Source organism: Pan troglodytes, chromosome 14 (assembly GCF_028858775.2).
Source record: "Pan troglodytes isolate AG18354 chromosome 14, NHGRI_mPanTro3-v2.0_pri, whole genome shotgun sequence".
Taxonomy (NCBI): Eukaryota; Metazoa; Chordata; class Mammalia; order Primates; family Hominidae; genus Pan; species Pan troglodytes.
In genome coordinates this window covers 61,033,097-61,058,251 of record NC_072412.2, presented here as the reverse complement: position 1 = coordinate 61,058,251, position 25,155 = coordinate 61,033,097, and the positions used below count along the sequence as shown (strand labels likewise).

The window sequence follows — 25,155 nt, the reverse complement described above, 5'->3', positions numbered from 1 at the left end:
CCTAGCCCTCATGTCTGCGTGCAGCGGCTGCGGCTGCTTTAACACTTTTAGAGGCCCTCAAAATCACAAACTATGCTCAACTCACTCTCTACAGTTCTCATAACTTCCAAAATCTATTTTCTTCCTCATACCTGACACATATACTTTCTGCTCCCCGGCTCCTTCAGCTGTACACTCTTTGTTGAGTCTCCCACAATTACCATTGTTCCTGGCCCAGACTTCAATCCGGCCTCCCACATTATTCCTGATACCACACCTGACCCCCATGACTGTATCTCTCTGATCCACCTGACATTCATCCCATTTCCCCAGATTTCCTTCTTTCCTGTTCCTCACCCTGATCACGCTTGATTTATTGATGGCGGTTCCACCAGGCCTAATCACCACACACCAGCAAAGGCAGGTTATGCTATAGTACAAGCCACTAGCCTGCCTCTTAGAACCTCTCATTTCCTTTCCATCATGGAAATCTATCCTCAAGGAAATAACTTCTCAGTGTTCCATCTGCTATTCTACTACTCCTCAGGGATTATTCAGGCCCCCTCCCTTCCCTACACATCAAGCTCGAGGGTTTGCCCCACCCAGGACTGGCAAATTAGCTTTACTCAACATGCCCTGAGACCGATAACTAAAATACCTCTTAGTCTAGGTAGGTACTTTCACTGGATAGGTAGAGGCCTTTCCTACAGGTTTGAGAAGGCCCCTGCAGTCATTTCTTCTGTTCTGTCAGACATAATTCCTCAGTTTAGCCTTCCCACCTAATACAGTCTGATAACAGACGAGCCTTTATTAGTCAAATCAGCCAAGCAGTTTTTCAGGCTCTGAGTATTCAGTGAAACCTTTATATCCCTTATGGTCCTCCGTCTTCAAGAAAAGTAGAATGGACTAAAGGTCTTTTGAAAACACACCTCACCAAGCTCAGCCACCAACTTAAAAAGGACTGGACCATACTTTTACCACTTTCCCTTCTCAGAATTCAGGCCTGTCCTCGGAATGCTACAGGGTACAGCCCATTTAAGCTCCTGTATAGACGCTCCTTTTTATTAGGCCCCAGTCTCATTCCAGACACCAGAACAACTTAGACTGTGCCCCAAAAAAACTTGTCATCCCTACTATCTTCTGTCTAGTCATACTCCTATTCACCATTCTCAACTACTCATACATGCCCTGCTCTTGTTTACACTGCCGGTTTACACTGTTTTTCCAAGCCATCACAGCTGATATCTCCTGGTGCTATCCCCAAACTGCCACTCTTAACTCTTGCTGGCAGGACTATGCTGAATCTCCTTAGGCACTGTCTAATCAGATATCCTGAGTCGTCCCAATTCTTAGACCATTTATACCTGTTTTTCTCCGTTATTCCATTTAGTTTTTCAAATCATCCAAAACCGTATCTAGGCCATCAGCAATCACTCTATATGACAAATGTTTCTTCTAACATCCCCACAATATCACCCCTTACCACAAGACCTCCCTTCAGCTTAATCTCTCCCACTCTAGGTTCCCACGCTGCCCCTAATCCCGCTTGAAGCAGCCCTGAGAACCATCGCCCATTCTCTCTCCATACCACCCCCCAAAAATTTTTGCCGCCCCAACACTTCAACACTATTTTGTTTTATTTTTCTTATTAATATAAGAAGGCAGGAATGTCAGGCCTCTGAGCTGGAGCCAAGCCATCGCATTCCCTGTGACTTGCACATATATGCCCAGGTGGCCTGAAGTAACTGAAGAATCACAAAAGAAGTGAAAATGCCCTGCCCCACCTTAACTGATGACATTCCACCACAAAAGAAGTGTAAATGGCTGGTCCTTGCCTTAAGTGATGACATTACATTGTGAAAGTCCTTTTCCTGGCTCATCCTGGCTCAAAAAGCACCCCCACTGAGCACCTTGCAACCCCCACTCCTGCCAACCAGAGAACAACCCCCCTTTGACTGTAATTTTCCTTTACCTACCCAAATCCTATAAAATGGCCCCACCCCTATCTCCCTTTGCTGACTCTCTTTTCGTACTCAGCCCACCTGCACCCAGGTGATTAAAAGCTTTATTGCTCACACAAAGCCTGTTTGGTGGTCTCTTCACAGGGACATGCATGAAAAAAATGTGCTGGGAACAGGAGATACCAGGTAGGTCTGCCCTCAGGGCCCACTCATGGCAGGTAGTGGTAAGCCAAGCATTCCTGACCTTGGGCCACCAGGTGGCATATGCAAGCACAGTTTTAGTGAGTGCAGGTGGGCAAATTCTTGAGACTCCAGGCAGTCTTCCTGCATGCTGGCAGTGGGAGTGGTAAGCCAGATCGGTGGGTGAGTCCTTAGCACCTTAAGCCGAATGTATGGCCTGGATTATGGTAGTAGTGATGGCAGGATAATTTTGGGGCTCTCATGTGGCACTCACTAATGTTAGCTGTTGGTATGATGGGCTGAGCAAGCTGGTCCCCAGGTTCCTTGGTTGTGCATGTGCATGGATGTAGTTGATGGTATTGATGACAGGCTATATGGGCTCACCTTCAGGATTCCAGAAGTAGGGTACAGATGCTAGAGGTGGTAGAAGGGGTTGGGTAATCCCCAGGTCCCTGGGAGGGGTGCTCATGCTTTGGGTGGGGGAAGCAATGGTGACAGGTCTGGTGGGCCTGATCTCAGGGCATCAGGGTGTGCAGAGCTCCAGGAGGTAGTAGGCAGGGCAGGCAATCTGTGGTGTTGGTTGTGGAGAGCCTGACCTCAGGGCTGGTGCTAGAGTGTGGTGATCCTGCTGTTGAGTATGGGTGGGGTTGCTATCAGTGGGCCCTGCAGGGAGCTCTCAGGTTCTGAGGGGTGTACACTTTCAACTCTGGCAGTAGCAGTGTCCACAGTGGTGTGTGTGAAGAGCCTGCACTCATGACATGCACTAGAGCACAGAGGCCATGCTTTTGAAGGGGGCAGTGTTGCTATTCAGAGCCCCAAACAGGCACTTCTCAGTTTCTGGGTAGTGTTTGCTTTGTCTCCTGGCTGCAGTCAGTGACTGCTATCATGTTCAAAGGGGTCAGATGGATCCTGCCTTTCTGGGTGTGAACTCAAGCACAGAGGCTGTGTTGTTGGTGGGAATGGGGTTGCTATTTGCATCCTCAGACAGGCAGCTGTCAGGCTCACTCACTTTGGCTCCCAGTGGCAGCAGCACTATTGTGATATGCAGAAAGGGGAAGGGATCCATTTTCACATGAGCCCAAGTACTGAGAACATACTGCTAATAGGGACATGGTTACTGTTTACATACCCAGACTCTCAGATTTAAGGTTTGCTTGCTTTGGCTTTCAGAGGCAGCAGTGGCTGCAGCAGTGTGGAGAGTTGGGGAAGGGATCTTGACCTCTGTGCATAAGCTAGAGCACAAAGGCCATGCTGCTAGTTAGGGCAGGGTGGTTCCCTGCCCTAATGGTACCAGGTACCATTGGTATCATTATACCAGGCAGGGAGCTCTTGGGTTCTGCCAAGCACATGCACTGGTTCCCTTTGTCTCAGGAGAAGCCTCCTTGATGTACTGCACTATCATTTCCTTGAGGAGTTGTACTCCCTGTGGGTTAGAGTGCTGGGTACCCCACAGCACCATCGGGTCCAGCCACCGCTGTGCCACTGAAGCCCTCCAGGTGGATGCCAGGGAATTCTACTGGGGGTTCACAGGGTGTGAAGATGTGGAATTGTTGGTTCTCAGAAGAGGATGCAGTCTGGTGGAAGCTGGACTCTGGCCATTGTGCCCTACTGCAGCTGCTTATGTCTTGCTATGTTATGTGGTGCAAGTTTCCCGCTTGCAGCAATGCCCTGGCAGGCCTCTAGATCACCACGCTGTAGAGCCCCCGCCTATGCTAATCTCAGAGCTGTATAGATGGAAGAGGTCTCCTGTGGTTAGGATTGCAGTAGTCTAAGATAAGACTGTGTACCCCTAACGGCTCACACTGACCCTTTCCCCATAATAGGGAGCCGTTCCAGGATCCCAGCTGGTCCTGGCTGAGCTAGCTGCTAGCTTCCTCTCCTTCTGTACCTCAGGTGTTTCCTGTGACTTCTCTCTTAAACTCTAGTGTTCTTTCCTAGATAAATTCTGTTCAATTCTATTCAATGTGTGATTATCTATTAACAGTTTTACTTCTTTCTGGGGAGGAAGAGTGTCTGATGTCTCTAGTTAGCATCTTAAAACCTCTCTCCAATATGTGGTTCTATTGTCCACATTTCTGCTATCCTATAGGAAGATGCTCTGACATTTGTCTTTATTTTGATATCCCTCATGAGTTTTTGAAGTGGTTTTATAAAGTCATATCAAGGAATGGATATAGACAAAAAAGGAAATGCTATTTTTAATTGATTGATAGAATAATTATTGAAATACATTCTTCTTAAAATGGAACTTTAAGGGCATCTTAGCATGTGTCAAGAAACAAATAAGAGGGAGAACAGGGGGAGGGTGCTGAGGAGATGTTAGTCAATGGATAAAAAATTTCAGTTAGATGAGAAGAATAAGTTCTATTGTACAATATAGTGACTATAGTTAATGACAATGTATTGTACTTTTCAAAATTACTAAGAGTAGATTTTAAGTGTTTTCATCACAAATAAATGGTAAGTATGTGAGGTAATACACTATTAATTACCTCAATTTAGCCATTTCACTATGTATATATTTCAAAACACCCTGTTGTAGAAATATATATAATTTTTGTCTATTAAAAATAAATTAAAAATAGAAACAAATGAGCAGTTAGTTGAAAAGAAACTAAACATCCCCATGAGATAGTAACTAAGTTTATGACTCAGCAGGAGCATTTTATTTTTTATAAATGCACCTTTGGTTAACAAAGAAAGCAAAAAGAACACTGATATTAACATGTAAATGAAAAATTGGCATAAAAAGTTGATATTTCTTCAAATTTTCCTGAGGTGATTTTTATCTGTTCTAAGACTTACAATTATTTGATAAGACTTTTAAAATTACTTACTAAATGGAATTTTAATATGTAAAAGTAATTTTTCAGCAAAATATTAATATATATTAAAGAGATAAAATACACTGATGATTTTCTCAGTTTATCATTTTGTCACTTTGGAAGTAAGGCTATATTCACGTACTATGTGCTAGCCATTTGTAGGGAAATGCTAACAAATGACAACCTGAGTAATTTTCAGTTGTCTCAACTTTTAAACAAAAATTGTAGAACTTATAAAATGGCATAGAGGATTTGTTAAAAATACAGCATTCAAGTATTATACATATTAGGTCCTAAATACAGTTAATTTATGATGGCGCGATTTCATTATATAAATGGTAGTCCTGAATGGAATATGTTATATCCACTGATGTACAAATTATATATTTTCTCATGTAATTAAAGAAAGTTAATCACAGTGTATATCACTTGCAAATGGGTTAAAACAAACTGGGACTTCATGTGTAATGAATATAGCCAAGTATAATATTCAAATAAATTTTATAACAACATATGTAATAATATGCTGCTAATGTTCTTTTTATGTTTTTAAATGTTTTTTTTGTTTTATTAATATAAAAATGATTAAATATACCCAGGCAACTTATGAAATTATACATTTTTGTAAAAAGTGTTTACAGGTAAAAAATGATTGGGAAAAGTTGATCTAGATAAGAAAATTATATAGTGGTAAAATATTACTTGAGTATTTTCTGTGTAAAGTGTTATGGTTTTATTTTCATTGTTGTAATTGTGTGTAATCCACACAATTTTTTTCTGGCATTAGAAAGGCAGAGATTACAACGAATGGGACAATGATTACTTGCTAGAGTGTTCGCTGATGAGATGTAAATAGGTTCTATGTTGGAAGTACAGCTGCAGAGGAGATCAATAAAATTGTTATATGGAATTTGTAATACAAATTAATTTGTACCAATGGTCACATTAATTATTCTATTTAACACATTCAAATATATTCTATTTCAGTAGTGTGCTTCCGTAACATTCTCAACATAAAAATACAACTTTGAACAATATCTTGCCTTTTCATATTTTATATTAAAACAGAATAACATTGTTCTGCCGTTTTGACCCTTCCAAGATTTCTCACAGATAACTGAGAGGATTGAGAAACAGCTAGGTTCCGAGTAAAAAGGGTTTAATGAATGTTGCAGGAGGGTAATTTTCATGGAAATGACATTTTTTTGAAGCCTAGAAAATGTAACAAAAAGAGAAAAGGAAACAGCCTATCTTCATGCTGATGACAATGTTTATAATGAGCCTGAATAATAGAAATTTAACCAGCTCCTGAAGTATTATAATCTGCTTTTGATTTCTATGGGAACTTTGCAAGTAGATATAGGTATAACAAAAGAGATTTTATTTGAAACTCTTCAATTAAACTAAGAATTGATAGAAAACAGTTCATATTTTATATTGAGTTAACCATGCATATGATCATTACTAATGAGGCAAATCTTTTGATACCTTCATATTCCATTCTCAAATAGAGAACAATAAATGTAATATTTTTTCAGACAATTCTCTCTCACAACATGTTCTCACTCTCCATCTGTATGTACATGTGCATGTATATATGTATTTTTGCACAGATAGACATACCACTCTTAGAAGAGGTAGTGGTGTTGGGAGACTGAGGAAGGCTAATTCATACAAACTATGTGTCTGGGAGAAACATGTAATATTTCAAACATTTCCAAAAGTTAAAATCTTTTACTGGCATGTATTTCAGAATATTATTAATAATTATTAGGTTGTATTAAGAAGCTTGAGATATGCTGAGTTTTTAAGTAATTGTTTTTGCTCAGCAAAGAGATTTTCCTGAATTTCCTAAATTTAAAACCTATGTTTCATTGTCAATTTTTTTTCAGGCATTATGTATTATGATAGATAAGCTGAAGCATATTAATTTGCACTCCAGATTAAAAAGTCTCAGTGCTACAGATTAAAGTGTCCCAGTTGATATGATAACATTCTTTAAACCATCTTTGGCTAGTACTACACACACAAACACACATACTATATTGTATTCAAAGGTGAAAAATCCCTGTATCTTAAACTAAAATAAAAATAAAGAATTTTATTGTCATAATAGTCTGTATCCCAGTGTTTAAGGCACTCACCTGTTGTGCAAGACATCTCTTTTGGACATGTCCTATTATTAAAAGCCTTCATAAGGCTTTAAAGACTAAGAAAAGATCAGTCAGTTTCATTTTTGTTTTTCAGTAAGCAGAGAAACGATTGGAAGCTCTAGTCCATCAGTGTGCTGTTGACACTAAGCCCAACATTGCCTTTGATCAGATGATGTTTTGCCTGCTTTTTTTGTGTCTTACTTTTAGGGACGTGGATTAAAACAAACTGACCAACTTTCAGTCCAAACAAGAAAGAACGCTGATAGGCAGGAGGAATCATCTGGAGCATGTATAAAGAGCAGTCTTTCTCAGTTATTTTTTAGTCTTTGCTACTGATTCCTATAGTCTAAGACTTGATTATTCACAGTACTTATCAATTAACACCACTGGTTAAAACACAGTTTTATGACTTATGATTTCCATGTAGATTTGAAAGAAAACCCAGAGGAGTAACACTAAGAATATTGTGTTCTGCCAATTAAAAACAAAATATCTAATCAGAAAATTAATAGCCTCAGAATTTGATATCCAGGAGAAGAATTGGGAGATCCTGCTATGTTTTGCTCTGAGGGTCAAGTGAAAACAATAAAATGTAAGCCTTTGACTCAGTATGTGAGTTGATGATAAAGAGTGGACTGTGCTATGAATTTTGTACTGAAATGCTCTGAAATATGTTTACTGAGATCTAATTCTCTCTCACTTTTTCTCTACTCTTATTTGAATCACTGGATGCAAGGGATTACTTGTTTTCTTCATTTTCTCTCTCACTTTTTCCTCTCTCATGTGAAAATAATGATTGGGTAACTGCAAATACAAACTCACCTTTGTTGGCTCCTTTGCCTCTTCTAGGTAACTGTAAACGACTTATATTCTGATTCTTACTTGGCTATTACTATAATTGTGACTTTGAGTAAAAAACTTAACCTTAAAAACTTAGTTTTACCATTTGAAGAATGAAAAATTAGATAAGATGATGCCCAGTGACTCTTTGCCTCACATTTTAGTACAGTTTATTCATTTCTGTTTGATTTCATATGATGTCTCTTTGTGTGACTTTTTACAAAGAAACTACTAAGACTTTGAAATTGGATTGAAATTAAAGACAATTTCAATCCAGTCTTCTCCAGCCCATACTCTTGAGAAGATTTAGATGATTACAAAATGTTGGTTTTTCACTGACCAAGATGGCCTTAATGTTTCCCTTAGCTGGCCTGCTCTTTATACTGACCTTTTCCTTACTATGGAGTCCATCCATCTTTTCATTAGAAGATTTACTTTAGTAAACTTGCAAGCGTAAATTCTTTATCTGCCTTTTTCAAACGCATGTAAGTTTTCTTTCAGCCTCTTGCTACTTTGATAATCCAAAAAATGCTTTTTTCAAGTACATGGAAACCATTTCTTTGAAATGTGAACATCTAAGGAAAAACATCTGTATTAGTCTTTTTTCAAGTTGCTGATAAAGACTGAGAAATTTACAAAAGAAAGAGGTTTAATGGACTCACTGTTTCATGTGGCTGGTGATGCCTTAGTCAAGTTGAAATGTATGTCTCACATGGCAGCAGATGAGATGAGAGCTTGCTCAGGGAAACTCCCCTTTATAAAACCATCAGATCTCATGAGACTTATTCACTATCATGAGAACAGCATGGGAAAGACCTGCCTCCATGATTCAATTACTTCCCACCGGGTCCCTTCCACAACACATTGGAATTGTGGGAGCTACATTTCAAGATAAGATTTGGGTAGGGACACAGCCAAACCATATCAGCATCCTTATCTCCCAGTCCCGGTAGACACCACTTAGTAAACACAGATGGCCAAATTGCAGAGAAAACCATTTTCAAAATGAGCAATAACTCAGTGTACTTCACCTATCCCATTGATTAACCTCTCTAAATTCTCTAGTACTTTCCCAAAAGTTCACCCTAGTGCTCTACCTCCCACTCCCCCAAAACTTCATTTCAACAGTATTAAGTCCAATCTGTCTTCTCTACTGCTATAGCCTGAATAAAGTCTAATTTGCCCATTTTAAGTTTGAAGCAATTTTTGCTTCAATACCCTTTATCTTTGTGTGAAAATTTTGCCTGGTCTTGGAACTGGGGAAAAAGCTATTCTTATTTTTTCACTTATTGCCTCAAGCATCTGTCTTCAAATTTCTAGAAAATCCTTTTTGTATACCCTGTACTCATATTCCCAAATTTTGGTCACTTTTGTTTTTTGAATACTGCCATTACCTCCATCCTTATTAGGTGAAACATTGTTACTCTATCAAATTCTTGATCAAACAATGCCTACACCATGAAATATGATTTTCCTTATTTCTTTACTTAGAAATGATCTTCCATTGTCTGAATTCCTATTGTATATTTTATACTTCCTTCATGACTTAGCATTATGTCCTTTATATGCATAAGTATAAATATAACTATAACTTTTACATTATATGATCAGTGTTATTTAAGTTTTTTAAATTAATGATTTTGGTTTTATGTTTGTGTCTTTCTTTTGCAAGAGCCTAACTTATTTTTATACCAGTGGTTCTCAAAGTGTCATTGTGAGAATCTCTTAGAAAAGCATATTCAGGGATCTAGCTCAATAGTCCAGTATCAAAAACTCTGGGGTGAGGCCCTGCAATGTGTATGTTAACAAGCCATTCCGGTGATTTTCATATATGTGGAGTTTGAGAACTATTGTTTAAATTATTTTTCTCACTGTCTTGCACTTCATAAGAGATAAAAGTGTTTCTAAATACAGAAAATGTATTCAAATATTCAAACATATCCAAGCAACACACATATGTGTATCACTTAAAATTAATGTTTATTTTAATTTTATTATTTTTTTCTAGAAAACTCACTTGTTCTCTAGAATAATATGTATTATAGCTCAAAGTGTCACTAAAGATCATCTAACAATCAGTTTTCATTTTTGTAAATGAAGTGAGGATATACTGGGAGAAATTGAATAAAACATGATGTACTCTAATAAATTACATTGAGATTGAAATTTTTATTTTCCAAAGCCCAGTCCAACGTAATTTTAAAACAACATATTGTGGTTAATGTGTGGTTATTTCACTCTAAATATTAGATCCCCACTCTCCAACAGAACTTTTTGTAATAATAAAAATTTTCTACATCTTAATAGTCTCAAAATAGTTGGACACTTGAAATGTGGCTAGTGCAACCACAACAAAAATCAACTCTTAATTTGATTTAATTTTAAATAATTAAATTTAAACAGCCACAACTGAATATTGGTTACTATCTAAGTGTAATTCTGGAGTTTTTAGATAATATATTAACAAAATGTACTAAAGTTGATCCAATATATATAATTAATTTTAATAATTATGTAATTATAAAACAAAGCATATTTGATTTTTTAAAAATTATCCTTCCTTATTAGATAATAATTTACAGGCAAAATAATTATTATCAAGAGATAATATTGATAAGGACTTGTGCTGGGTTAATTAACTTCTTCAACTAATTAAACTTCATGTTACTACCAGCTAGAAGACAGGGACAATAGAGAAACCAAGAGAGAAGAGGTGCCAGAATTCTATTCTACTCTAAGTAATAACCTGGATTTATTATTACAATTAGCTAAGGTAGTCACTTATATGGAGTCAAATGGGAATAAAGTGAGTAGAGATATTATGGTATATTATAAATAGTATAATAGAATATGTATTATTTTAAAATGCTAGCTAAAAAACTTTACTAAAACTTAATTGCTATTTGTTGGAATATATATTTATATATTTTTAAGGTCTATCAAGGAGCTGTAATACTTATACAGAATATTGGTTTCATCAAGGTAGTTGACATGATGACACATCTGAAACCATTTTAGAGTAATATGGCCAGAGAAATGGTTTAAACACATAATTTTGCAGGAAGTCTTTAATTTTTCCAAATAAAGTGCTAAATACAGTAAAATATTTGAGAGAGGCAGAAATCAGAGCTCTTCCAGTTGAAGAGAATGAAGTTCTCCCCATTTAGTGTTCCTTGGTTTCATCTCCTAACACCCTAGAGGCTTCAAAATCTCAGATATAATTTGAAAAATCTCATGGCAATAATTTAGTTTACATGTCTATTTGAATTCAGGTTTAAGAGTGATTTTTTTTTAAATTTCATCAAATTTTTGGAAGTACCTTCTGCCTCTCCTACCATTTTCATCTTGACAGAAAATATCTTTATTTGCTTTTCAGGTTACTCAATCCAAGGGGAAATACTTAATTCCCTAATGACAAAATCACCAAACAGAATTGTCTTTTAAAACTATAAAAACAGTGAAAAGCCATTTTTTAAATAAATAAAGTTTTATTGCAACGTAGTCACACTTATTCATTTATATACCATCCATGGCTGGTTTTGACTGTGAAGATAGTATTTAATGTCTGTAACAGAAATCTTTATGTCGACAGGAATAAACCACTTACCATCTGCCTGTTTAAAAATAATAATAGTAATAATAATAACAAAGTTTGCCAATACCTGGTCTCAACTAAAAAATACAAAGTGCAAATTAAATGAAGAATTTTAGCTACCCACATTTTGACAGGTCAGTAGGTTAAAGACAGGTCAAAACATACACAGCAGTTAAACTGAAAAACATATTAAAATTTTGGTTATCTCTAAAGTCAATATGATTCAAATATTGTAATGTCCCCATTCAAAATGCACAGATAATTTAAAAATTATATTACTTTGATTAACTTTCTCAATCAAGAAAGCCTCCTTTGGTAGAGACCAGGGGTTGGCAAGCTAAAGGCTGGAGGGCCAAATCTGGTTTGCAGCCTGTTTTTGTACAGCCTTTAAGCCATATAAAACATTTTAAAAGATTATACAGAATACAAACAAAGAATATATTACAGAAACTGCATATGACTGGCAAAAAGCTAAAATGTTTACAATATAATCCTGTACTGAAAAAGTTTGTTCACCTCAAGGTAAAACTATCTTTGTCAATGGTGCTCTGTACTAAACAAATCAGATTATGAAAAAAATGAAAAAAACAAATGTATACATAAACAAAGCAAAAACTAGCTTAAGAGTTCTCTTAAAATAACATTAGTTGATGGAACTACAAATGTATATTTTGGAAGAGACCATTTAGGGTAACGGAGCATTTGAAGATCTCTCCTGAAGACTTTTGTTGTTATTATTTTGTTGTTCTGAAGAGCTAGATTAGAGAGCAGAAACAAAGGTATGGAAATCACAAATATGCAGTCTTCACCACAATATAAGAAATAATGTTCTAAAATTACTCAGTCATACTTATAAATCACAGAAAGTTATCTATTAGTAAAATGGTCAAACCGAGTAAAATAGCGTAACACTGTAAAATACTTCACTTACAGTGAAATAGGATTAAGGACCCAAACGCACATCTATCATATTTTTCATTTTCAAGAACACCACATTTTCAAGACAGTCTTCTATTGTTATTGCATCCTATTATTGTTTTTCACTGCACTATCTTTGTTTACTCAGTGCAAATATTAATGTATTTTATGAACTTTTAAAATTTTGTATGCTTTTATTTTTATCTATGTGATTTGGCTTCCAGCTTTCACATGAGAAGCTTTATCTGAAATGTCTATTAAATCTCTACTTTTTCTTATATTTGATCACTCAAAAGTTAGTTGGAAGCCTTGTACATATAAATAGAGCTTGTCTTCTCTAGAGGTTGATATAGCTGTGATGCTTTGAAATCCAGAATGCTGGTACTTTTAAGTCTTTTTCCTTGTGTTCTTAAGATATCTCCAGAAGACTCTTCCAGCCTTTGCATGAAAAGTGTAGATCTGTCTTCCAAAAGTCCCTTAGATGAAGGCTAGAGGTTTCAATACTTAGTATATGGAATGAAACTTTTGGTAGCTGGTCTAGTCTTCCCCTAACATTAGGAATTCCTGAGAATTTAGCCCTTAGTCGAACCCCAATGCAATATTAATTCAAGGACTAAGTACTTTATTCTAAATCCAAGATAAATGAGGATTGTGTTAAAGTTACGTACCAATCTAAGGAGTTTTGCCTGCTTAAAGATAGTATTTATTAAGGAACATGTAACTAATAAAGAGTCTATAATTGATGAGTAAGATATGCAGCTCCACCTAGGAATGGGAGCTTGTTATGTATCTTTCAGGGAGCATACGAGTAGCAAGCTCTAAAACCTGAAGGAACTCTTAAGGCTGATCGATGGCTTCAATCCAAAGGAAGGCACACTCTGCCTTCTCTCCTGTGCGTTCTAGTGCAGTGTGATGGAGACATTCGGAAGACATGTCAGGGAGGCATAAGGATTGTACCATGCTGTTACAGAGCATGCTGTGTTGCTACCTATATTGTATACTTTTTCAACACTAAGTAAGTGTTTTGGCAATGCTTATTTAATCCTATGGGTTTGTTTGTGAATTCAAATCCAGAATCCCTGCTGTTGGAGCAGTGTGAAGATTGCTGGATATAAACTTTCATCTACTTCTCTCATTTACTGTATGATAATGTCTCACTCCTGCCTGCCTTAAATTTAGGCCTTTATTGCATTATTCCAGTATCCCTTTCTTTTGCATTTTTCAGAAAATACAGCTGTAGGCTTCTGCCAGGTTTGCTATGGACAGTCACTAGTTCCGCAGAGTAGCAGAAAAGATAGGGTTGCTCAATCTTTTCTTAGATTGTTTAACAAGTGCCTTGTTTTAGTTTCACATTCACTACCCCACTTTCAGAGGCAGCTAACATTGCAAGTTCCTGAGTCTTTGAGAAAACTCATTAAATTGAGTTCTGTCTTGGTATTTCACTGTGCTGGTTTAGCATTCAGTTATCTTGCCTCTTCTAAGTTACCACTTGTCCACCAGCTTTCCAGCTACCAATATTGTATTCTCGATCTTTTTTTCTTCCACTTTTGTTGATTTTACATTTATGTTGAAAAAATATTTTATTATTATTATTATTATTTTTTTTTTTTGAGACAGGGTCTTGCTCTGTCACCCAGGCCGGAGTGCACACAGGCATGATCTCGGCTCACTGCAACCTTTGCCTCCCAGGTTCAAGCAATTATCCTGCCTCAGCCTCCCGAGTAGCTGGCACTACAGGCATGCACCACCATGCCCAGCTAATATTTGTATTTTTGGTAGAGATGGGGTTTCACCATGTTGGCCAGGCTGGTCTTGAACTTCTGACCTCAAGTGATCTGCCCGCCTCAGCCTCTCAAAGTGCTGTGATTATAGGAGTGGGTCACCAAGCCTGGCTTACTGTTGAAAAAATATTTTAAGTATCATTTTGGAGTACATGTTCCACATGCATTTGCCCCATGACTCTTTATGGCAAGGTAGTAAAGTCTATGGGCTTTTCAAAATAATGTTCTTAATTCATGAAATAAATTATATAGAAATGCAACAGAAAGCAGTTGCATTGAAAAGAAGTTATAAACATATTTTTAAACTATTTTTGATATAACAATAAATATATCTCCACTCATGCCTTAAGTAAAAATATTAAGTTCATACCTAATATCTATCATAATTTCAAAGTATTGATCAATATAATCAAAATTCCTACTTATCTGCATTCCTACTTGTCTAAATTATGACATGAAACTGCCTATGATTTTTAATGATAATAGAAGCTATAAATATTGCTAACATTACTGGAGTTCGTTGCTTCTACATCTTGAAGGAAAGATAATTTTCACTCAAAAGTTACTGTAAATAGATATATAAAATACAAGATTATATCCATTCAAGTTCATGTACTCTAGTTATGAACCCCTGATTTAGAGGGATCTCAGAGATATAGCAACTAAATCTGTGTTTCGGTGTTCTACCTTAAACTGGAAGTATCCTTATATTCCTTAAATCCGTTAAAAGAAAAAAATGCTTAAGATAATTCACAGTCACTGTATGTGATGTTTCACCAATCTTATAAGGAAAAATGCACAATATAAATATATTTAATAGGTAATATGAGTTATTTTGTATGGGTTCATGCAAGCAGAAGGCTACTAGAATAAAGATGCAGTGCTGATATTTAAACTAAATTAAAATAGATTCTTGCTATTAAAAAATGTCATGCTCCAGTTGTTGAGGTAAGTGGGATGAGAGAAGATAACATGTTTTGAGGTTGTCATTACTCACAGTGTGGAACTTCTAATGTAATACAATGGAACAGACAGAGTATGATTTTCTGGTGCATGGGCATTTCCAAATATGTAAAAGAAGGAGCTTCTCTGAACATTTTCTTTGTGGTTTTGAGAACAAAATTTTCCTGAGCTTACATACTGTAAGACTGTATCTTTATCTTTGTCTACCACACTATTTATATGGTTACATATGTATATGTTATTTCTATATTTTATTTTTGTATCTTAATCAAATACACTTAACTAAATATATTTATATTAAAAATAAGTGTCCAAAATGCCCTATTAAAGCCTATAGGAACTTATTAGGATAGAAAAAAATCCATATGGACTCTGGTTCAGCTAAAATATAATATACTACTTTCTCTCTGCTTCTCTTGGCTAAGTACAACTAAAACCTTAGAAATAATGCAACAGGCAACCAAAGAACAACTTCAGAGTAGTGTGAGGAAGTTGCACAGTTTTGTCACCCTAGAGCTGGAAGAACAACTCAGCAGGGTGTCTTCTGTCACTCCAAGCAACAAAAAGAGAAGACTCTGGCTCCGCATTGTCTATAATCACCAACCCAGCAACAAAGGCAGCCCAGATAATCTAATTTACCCCTTGGAGCAAATGGGAGCCTCTCTGGCAACAGGCAAGTGTGACACAACAGGCCTTGGTAGAAAAAGAAAAAAAGAAAAGAAAGAAAGAAAGAAAAAATGTGCATAGACAAACTATTGATGTTTTTCTACTGCGTCCCTGAAGGACAGTGGGGGTAACCAGATGGCATTGGCAAGCGGGATCTTGCCAAAACAATTGGCCATTAATTCTCTTGGGTCTGAAAAATGCAAACTGCATTCAGAGAAACCAGGGTGACCAAGAAGCACTGCTAAGGAGGATCATAGCACAGCAAGCACCTACCAGGGAAGTGCTCTTCATGCCCCATATCAGGCAGTAGGGCCTCCCAAAGTGTTGGAATTACAGGCGTGAGCCATCGCGCCCGGCCCAGGATGTCTTTAATATAACCTGACTCTGGATTAAAACTGAATAAATTTACAAATGTATATACATCTCAACTTTTGACCTAAAGAGATAAAATTGAAAATGGCACTGATGTAATGAATGAAAAAATTTAAAAATGTGTCGATCTCAACAACTTATAATTAAATTAAAATTCTTATACAATATTATATTATTGGAGAATCCCAATCCCTAGGGCTTGTAAGTATAATTTCCTATACACTATTACTGTTTCTGTAATCAGAAGAAGGATAATCATCTACATGTTTAAGATTGACAGCAAATAATTCATCCTCTTTGTAAGCAATGAAGCAAATTTCTATTTCTAAGAACAGGAATGTGTCCTTTGAGATTCCAAAGCAAGGTATATGTCAAATTTGACATACCTAAAAACAGATGCCAGTATTAAAAGGAATTGGAAAAACAGGGAGACTATGATACTTTAGTATCATAGAAATTAGTATGATACTTTAGTATCACAGAAATTAGAGAAAAGGAGAGGAAAATGACAGTTGCAAGGTAGAGGCATTGTAACAGTAATAAGCATTCTTCTTCCAGAAGAAAAAAACCAACCCTCTGGAAAGTGCTGCCTGCACTGAAGATATTGTAGCCATTTGGTGGTAGGTAGGAGAGAGTGGGCGGCTCACCAGGTTCCTCTGCTACGAAGTTGTAAAGGTGGGATATTTTTGGAAACTGTGAGAAAATTTCTTTTTTAGCTGTACTGTTCATACTGTTAATCTTCTAAAGAAATCCAACTGTTATTTCTCTTACTGCCAACACACTTAATTATTGTTGTACAGAGCAAAACAATGATAAGATCCGAACAAAACAGATGGCTCAGCATTGCCAGAAAACTTATGTTTTTACGATGCATTTTTATGATACCAAAGAAAATACAATTTTATTGAAAATGTCCAAGACAAATGAGTGTACTTTCACAATACATTGTAGTGACTAAAGCACTTTAACATCATTTTATATTTCTTCCACAGTGCTTTTCTAAGTACTTTGTAAAATCATAAAAAGTACACAAATCATTTCTAAAAGGTGGCATAATTAAGAATACTTACTTTATGAGTTTAGTCAACTTTATTTGATAATGCTCCTTTGTATAGTTGCATGCTATATTGGAAAATCAACCTTCAAGATGGGATATTAATTAAATTAGCTTGGACTTTATGACACATGGCTTTTTGTATGCACTGATTGCATTTGCGCTGTTAATTTTTAAAATATGAATTAACCAATTAAATGGAGAAGATTGACATATAAATTGATAATATAAATTTAATAACAAAAGTGAAGTCAGAGGTAAGACTTAGGGAGCATAATGATTGGGACACTAATGTCAGAATACAGGAACAAGAAAGAATTTCATCTCTATATGATGACATATTTATATTTCACAGAGAAATGGAGGTGTTATCAAGGCAAAGATTTGGTAAAAAAAAAATTCAGTCCTTATCTAGTTTAGATAAAGCTGAGGATATAAGTGGTGTTGAGTCAATGTTAGGGCCTTGCTTGACATGTTTATATTAAATATATAAATGTGTATAGAGGAGTAGTTATCAATGAAATCAGAACAGACCAAATGTTGTCAGTAGTGATATATGCATGCTTGCATGATCAGTAAACAAATACATGAATAAAAGCATATTATGTATATTAATACATGTTAAAGCATAGCTGACTAAATGGAAACATTTTAATTTTATTTTCAAATTTAAAAAAATGTTATTTTTTAAGAGATTAAAAATCTAAAGCACATTTAGCCTTTTTTGGAAGTTATTCTTGTATTAGAATTAGAAAGATTTCAATACAAAGATTTAGATTCTTATCCAGCCACTGTAAAAGCTAGGAAGCTAGGAGACATGTTCAGTGTTAAGATGAGGAATCTGAAACTCAGAAAATTTTCCTAAGGACACATAGGTAGTTAGGTCAGATTTGTCACTTGCCAAGCAATTTGTTTTCCACTCTAATATTGTTTCCATTAAATTATAAAAGTAAAAATCTATCTCTACAGAAAATAAGTTTTTCTTTAAATATGCGGTACTTATTTTAGGTCCTTTTTATGCATGTAGAGTGGGATTTTAAATAATGTATCTGTTCAAACAGATCATTAGATTGATAAATAGGAGTTTACATCTAATTACATAAGCCTTCCATTAGAAAACCTATTTATAAAACCACATGATATACTTTAATCTAAAGTTAACATTGATAGGTTAAAAATTGAATTGCTTCTTTTTAAGCAAATGCTTTTATTAGGATTTTTCTGTGCTTATTTGAAATCCTTACACTCAAAGTACTGTGCATATTAATTAAAACATATGAGACTGAGTTTCTTCCTAAACAGATACAGAAGACTGGTAAGTGGAATTTAATTTACTTTCTTCAATTTTTATTGGTTGATTTAGATTTTATGTTCAACAATAAGTAATGCTGTTGAGTAAAAATACATTCATTATTAATCATTTTAAATCTTAATATAAAGATTTTCTGCACATTTTAATGAAACTATCATGTGCTAATTACTAATACAGTGTTAAGTTCATCAAGCAATTTATTTCAAAAATACTTTTCAAAATCTGTCTGTCAAAGACATCGTATTTATTTTTATTTAATTTTTTTTACTTTTTGCTTCCTCCCCATCACCTCTCCCATTAGGGAAATTTCCCATAGTTGGCCACTCTAATATGTTTCTCAGGCATTGTTAAATATCCTTGAAAATATTAATACTGTGGAATATATATGTATATCTCTGTGTTTTAATACATATTAATGTTAGAAATTGCATTTAATTATTTAATTATTTCTAACATTAATGATAAAATTTGCATTAAATTTTTTACTTATTTTACTCTACACAGTTTTCAAAATCTATTCATGCTGCCAGTAGCTTACTTCAGGACTCGTGTGTATTTTACACACACCATAAGCACCCAACATATTGCTCCTATCCATGTCCTTGATGACGGATATCTGGGTTGCCCCTACCTCACTGCTACCACAGATAAGACTATAATAAAGACGAGTGTATACATTTGGTGTTCATGTGAGAGCTTTGCTGAGGTACATACTGATTAGAGGAAGTGATATCTCATAGGGAAAAAAGGATTTTTAAGTTCACTAAGTATGGTCAGATTGGTCTTCAGATTGGATGAGCTTAAGTATGGCATGATGGTGTCCATGTCCCCACAGACATTGATATTATCTTACTTTTACATCTAGGCATTCTAAAGCATATTTACTAGATCTTATGGCTATTTAAAGTTACACTTTAAAAGTTACACTTCTGTGAAGGCTAATGAAGTTGAGCAGCTAAGTTAACATTTGTGTGTATCTATCTATATATGTGTGTTTGTACAGATTTATATAGATACATTTATTAATTTAAAAACCTAAAAATAAAATCAAAGATCTTTTTCTGGGTATTGGATTTCTGAACTACTCTTGTTAATATGTAGAAGTACCTATATTGCCCAGTTGCCTTTAGATTTTACATATATATCTTTTCTAGAATGGGACACACTTGCTAACTCCATCTATAGGCCAGACATGATGGGCCATGCCTATAATCCCAGCACCTTGGGAGGCCAAGGCAGGAGGATTGCTTGAGTCCAGGAGTTTGAGACAAGCTTGGGCAACATAGTGAGACCCTGTCTCAAAAACAACAACAACAACAAATTAAAAACTAGCTGGGTGTGATTTTGGGTGTCTGTATTGCCAGCTACTCAGGAGGCTGAGGTGGGAGCATTGCTTGAGCCAGGCAGTTGAAGAAAACTCATTCTGTAATGTTACACTAAGCAGATAAAATTACTTTTAACAAATTCAGATTCATAGAATTTTACCTTGTTGTTGTTTCTTTTAGATCTCTTTTTGAAAGAACTAATCCCCATAAGGTGACAAAGATAATTTTCTATTTTTTTTCTATCATGTTTTAAATTTGTCTTTCCTAGTTAGGCCTTCTATCAACTTGGAGGATATGTTTGTATATTATTTAAAAATGCATTTATAACAGTCCAAGTATTAGGCATAAAATTTAAAAATTTTATGTCAGTTTTAAAACAATAATGTCCTCACTGATTTGTAATGCTTCTCTGATCACACATTGTGTTCTTATATACAGAAAATATCTCTTGCTGAACCATTAATTGTGCCGTACTGTCCACCTTTCGAGTCCTTTCTCAGTATCACCTGTTTTCCTGTGCTTTTTTTTGTTTACGTATTTTTGTGTGTGATTTTATTAACATGAGTTTTTTTACATCTTAACATTTGTAAATATTCCCTGTTCATTTTTTTAATTCCCAATTTTCATAGCTATTGTGAACCTTTTTTTGAAATCTGTTTGTAAAATTTTTAAATTAAAAATTAATTAGATGTTTAATCAAAATTGAATTGGATTTCTAAATTACTTTGAGAGAATGTGGCATTTTTCCATGTTAATTCATTCCACAAAATGAGAATAACTGTATTTCTGTATCCTGTTCTTTTGAATTTTTAATCATAGTCTAAAATTGTCTCAGCAGAGGTACTCATATTTAAATAATTACATATCCAGAAGCATTGCATTTAAATGCAAAAGATAATTTATTAAAGTTCTCTCTCTCAATATTGGTCACAAATACATTCAACTTTTAGATTATATTATTCGACCACTCTGTATCATGCATACTTTGTGTGTTTGACCTATAACATTTCCTTTCTTTGGTTCATACATGCCAAATAAATATTTTTCCACCCCATTATTTTAAACTTTTAAAGAAATTCTTGTATATAAATGTTTTTTGTGGGGGAGGATAATTGACTTTTTCTTTCTTTTTTCTGTCTGGCTAAACTGTTTCTTCTATAGTTGCTTATCTTATTTCCCTACACTCCTTTTTGTAAGATCTAGATTTATTTTAAATAGTTCAACAAGAGTTTTCAAAACTTGAGTATACTCAATTAAATGGATGAAAATAATTGTTATATCAACTCATTTTGCCTATCTAATATTGTATCTTCCATTCACCAACCTTTAAAAAGTGTTTTCTTCTTTCCCCATTCTCTACTTTATAGATCAAAATTTTTATGCTGATTTACATTTTATACATTATATTTTATTATTCTGGTGGCTATTTCTATCATATTACCTATACTTGCATTTATTCCCTTTTTCTTAAATATCTCTATCTTACATTTACGCCACCTTCAATAATAAGAATGAAATGCTTTTATTGATTTCTGTTCTTCCCCCGTACTTTCTCTAATATTTTTATATTTTTGTACAATATTTATTCTCAATATTTAAAGATTTAGATTATTTTTATTGCTTTTTTTAGACAAGAACTTAGTATTCTTTTTTGTTTTCCATACATCTGCTGAAGTACTGTTGTAGTCAGTGTCCAATCAGAAAAGCAGATACTGATTATGGTGACTTAAACAGATGAATTTAAATTTGGAAAATAAGTACAAATGTAATGGAAGTGCAGATAGAGAAAAATGGAGCAAGCGTCTAAGTAAATGCAGGAGGCAGTGGCTACTCTAGGAAAATTACATTACTGAGTTCCTTAGATGCCTCTGCTGGGGAAACTTTTGAAACACTCAAGATTGTTAATGAGTTTATAACCAAGCTGTGTGAGTGAACCATAAGCCAGACACCTTCAAGGAAGTCTAGAAGATGTAGTTTGCTAACTTCTAACCCTAGCAATATACTGGAGACTATAAAAGAGCAAGCATGGTGCTGAGAAAAAAGAATCAAGTATTTGGCCCAGGTATATTTGTATGGGTATTTTCAAAGACGATCTTCAGGTGGTACATATTCTGAAGACTTGAATGCTTAAGATTATTTTTTTATTTTTCCAGCACATTTGAGCAGCAATTTTATTGGGTATAAAATCTTGGTCTATGTCTTTTTATTCAATACGCTGGGAATATTAAGCCATCTTCTTAGTCTTTAAATATTGCTATTCAGAAATTTGATGCCAGTATACTTTTTGTTGCTCTGTAAATATACATTATCTATAAAATCTATAGAATATCTTTTTTTTTAGTTATGATGCAATGTAATTTATCTATGATGTGTTTAAATTTACTTATTCTTTCTCTGGTACCATTTGGTTACTTTATGTTTACTTTTATTTGGAGACCTCATATTTTAACTTATATTTAGACAGTTCTAATACCTTCAAGTTATTCTGCAATTCAATTTTATTCTCTCCTTTTTTTTCTCATGTTATATGTACTTTAAGCATTTTGACATCTACATTCCAAATCTGCTAAGTTTTTTCTTTATTTTACCATCTTTCTTTACCTTTCTGATAATGCCTGGTTTGAATTACTTCCAGCTTAGTGACTTCATCTCTATAAAAATACCTTTTGCTACTAAACATATATTGGTGACTTGGTTGCTGTTTTTCCTACTTAACTATTGTAAGTAGTATATACTTTATTTTCTTTTTGTTGTTGTTGTTATACTTTAAGTTTTAGGGTACATGTGCACAACGTGCAGGTTTGTTACCTTTGTATACACGTGCCATGTTGGTGTGCTGCACCCAGGAACTCGTCATTTAACATTGGGTATATCTCCTAATGCTATCCCTCCCCCCTCCTCCCACCGGACAACAGGCCCCGGTGTGTGATGTTCCCCTTCCTGTGTCCATGTGTTCTCATTGTTCAGTTCCCACCTATGAGTGAGAACATGCAGTGTTTGTTTTTTTGTCCTTGCGATAGTTTGCTGAGAATGACGGTTTCCAGCTTCATCCATGTCCCTGCAAATGACATGAACTCATCTTTTTTTATGCTGCATAGTATTCCATGGTGTTTATGTGCCACATTTTCTTAATCTAGTCTATCATTGTTGGACATTTGGGTTGGTTCCAAGTCTTTGCTATTGTGAATAGTGCCGCAATAAACATACGTGTGCATGTGTCTTTATAGCAGCATGATTTACAATCCTTTGGGTATATACCCAGTAATGGGATGGCTGAGTGAAATGGTATTTCTAGTTCCAGATCCCTGAGGAATTGCCACACTGTCTTCCACAATGGTTGAACGAGTTTACAGTCCCACCAACAGTGCAAAAGTGTTCCTATTTCTCCACATCCTCTCCAACACCTGTTGTTTCCTGACTTTTTAATGATTGCCATTCTAACTGGTGTAAGATGGTATCTCCTTGTGGTTTTGATTTGCATTTCTCTGATGGCCGGTGATGATGAGCATTTTTTCATGTGTCTTTTGGCTGCATAAATGTCTTCTTTTGAGAAGTGTGTGTTCATATCCTTTGCCCACTTGTTGATGGGGTTGTTTTTTTCTTGTAAATTTGTTTGAGTTCATTTATACCATATTTTCTTTACAACTACTCATTCCACCTTACATTTCCAATATCATACACTGTCTTTTCACTTTATTGTATTTATTATGCTTACTGAAATTATTGTTCTGTCTATGCCACTTAATCTGTTTTTCCCTGTTTTTTCATGTTTATATTGTATGCTTTTTAAATTTTATAACATTTGTGCTCCTCATGATATTCCACTGAGAACATCAGCTACTTTTACTCAATGTTATTTGGGTAAGCTATCCCAGTCCCTAGCCTGAACATGCCTATTGAGGTGAGAAAGAGAGAGAAAGAGGACAGAGAAAGAAGGAAAGAAAAGAAAGAGAGAGAGAGAAAGAAAGAAAGAGAGAGAGAGAGGAAGAAAGAAAGAAAGAAAGAAAGAAAGAAAGAAAGAAAGAAAGAAAGAAAGAAAGAAAGGAGGGAGGGAGGGAGGGAAAGAAAGAAAAGAAAGAAAGAAAGAAAGAAAGGAGGAAGGGAAAGAAAGAAAGAAGGAAAGAGAGGAAGGAAGAAAGAGAGAAAGAGAAAGAAAGAAAGAAAGAAAGAGAGAAAGAAAGAAAGAGAGAGAGAAAGAAAGAGAGAGAGAGAAAGAAAGAAAAGAAAGAAAGACACTGGAAAACAGATATACCTTGAGGTGAGAGTCACTGATGTTAAAATCAAGACTCATCTATACCCTGCTTTCACAGTCCTAAATCTACCCATCTGGCCTTTTGTGAATTATCTGTGTCTGTAACATTAATTTAACGACTGCCTTTTCCCAAGTGATGCATCTGGGACAGGTTAGGGTGGGGGCAATTACAAATGTCTCCATGACTCCAACAGTTGTTAAGGGCTCCCTGCTCTCACTGTGCTTCAGTGATGCCATGATGCCACTATCTACTAGAGCTTTGGTTTTACTGTCCCATTGTGGAGACAGGATGCACAATATATATATTTTTTAATTTTCTATTTTAGATAATTTTTATTACTATAACATTGTATTTCTGGCTGGGTGCGGTGGCTCACGCCTGTAATCCCAGCACTTTGGGGCGTGGTGGTGGGCGCCTGTAGTCCCAGCTACTCGGGAGGCTGAGGCAAGAGAATGGCATGAACCCTGGAGGCGGAGCTTGCAGTGAGCCGAGATCGCGCCACTGCATTCCAGCCTGGGTGACAGAGCGAGACTCTGTCTCAAAAAAAAAAAAAAAAAAAAACAAAAAAAAAAAAAAAAAAAAACAAAACTTATTATTTCCACCGTTTGAATTACGTTTGTTACTTTTTCTTCAACTTGTTTGTATAACTTTGAAATCTAGAGAGCAAAAGCTAAAAACTAACAAGGAAGCAACAAACAAGCAAAAACTGTAAGGATATCCCAGGGTTATGAGTGGCTTACTGAACTTTATAATATCTACTTTATTACTCTTAGTCTCAAAATTCTTAAATAATGGATTAATTCAAATTATTGGATAAATACAACTCAAACTGGATGATTGAGTAGAGCTCTTCCAGACACATCTGTTTAAAACAAAATAATTCTCTCTTAAAATGAGATCAGACTGCATTTGACTGGCTTGAAGTTTTAGTATTGTTAATTTAAAATTGTTAAAGATAATTTTTATCTTAGTTTTCTT

General features: G+C 35.2%; 1 long non-coding RNA gene across 5 annotated transcripts in view; it reads left to right on the top strand.

The window, feature by feature from the left end:
• LOC104001852 (uncharacterized) overlaps positions 1 to 25,155 on the top strand; it is a 47,478-nt gene that overhangs the window by 3,389 nt on the left and 18,934 nt on the right. For 3 of the 5 annotated variants that reach the window (XR_008538823.2, XR_008538821.2, XR_008538825.2), the window contains exon 3: positions 2,085 to 2,126. This is a non-coding gene — a long non-coding RNA (uncharacterized LOC104001852). Of the gene's footprint in view, positions 1 to 2,084; positions 2,127 to 3,491; positions 3,579 to 25,155 lie in introns of those variants that run through there. The other 2 variants (XR_008538824.2, XR_008538822.2) reach the window with 1 other exon arrangement.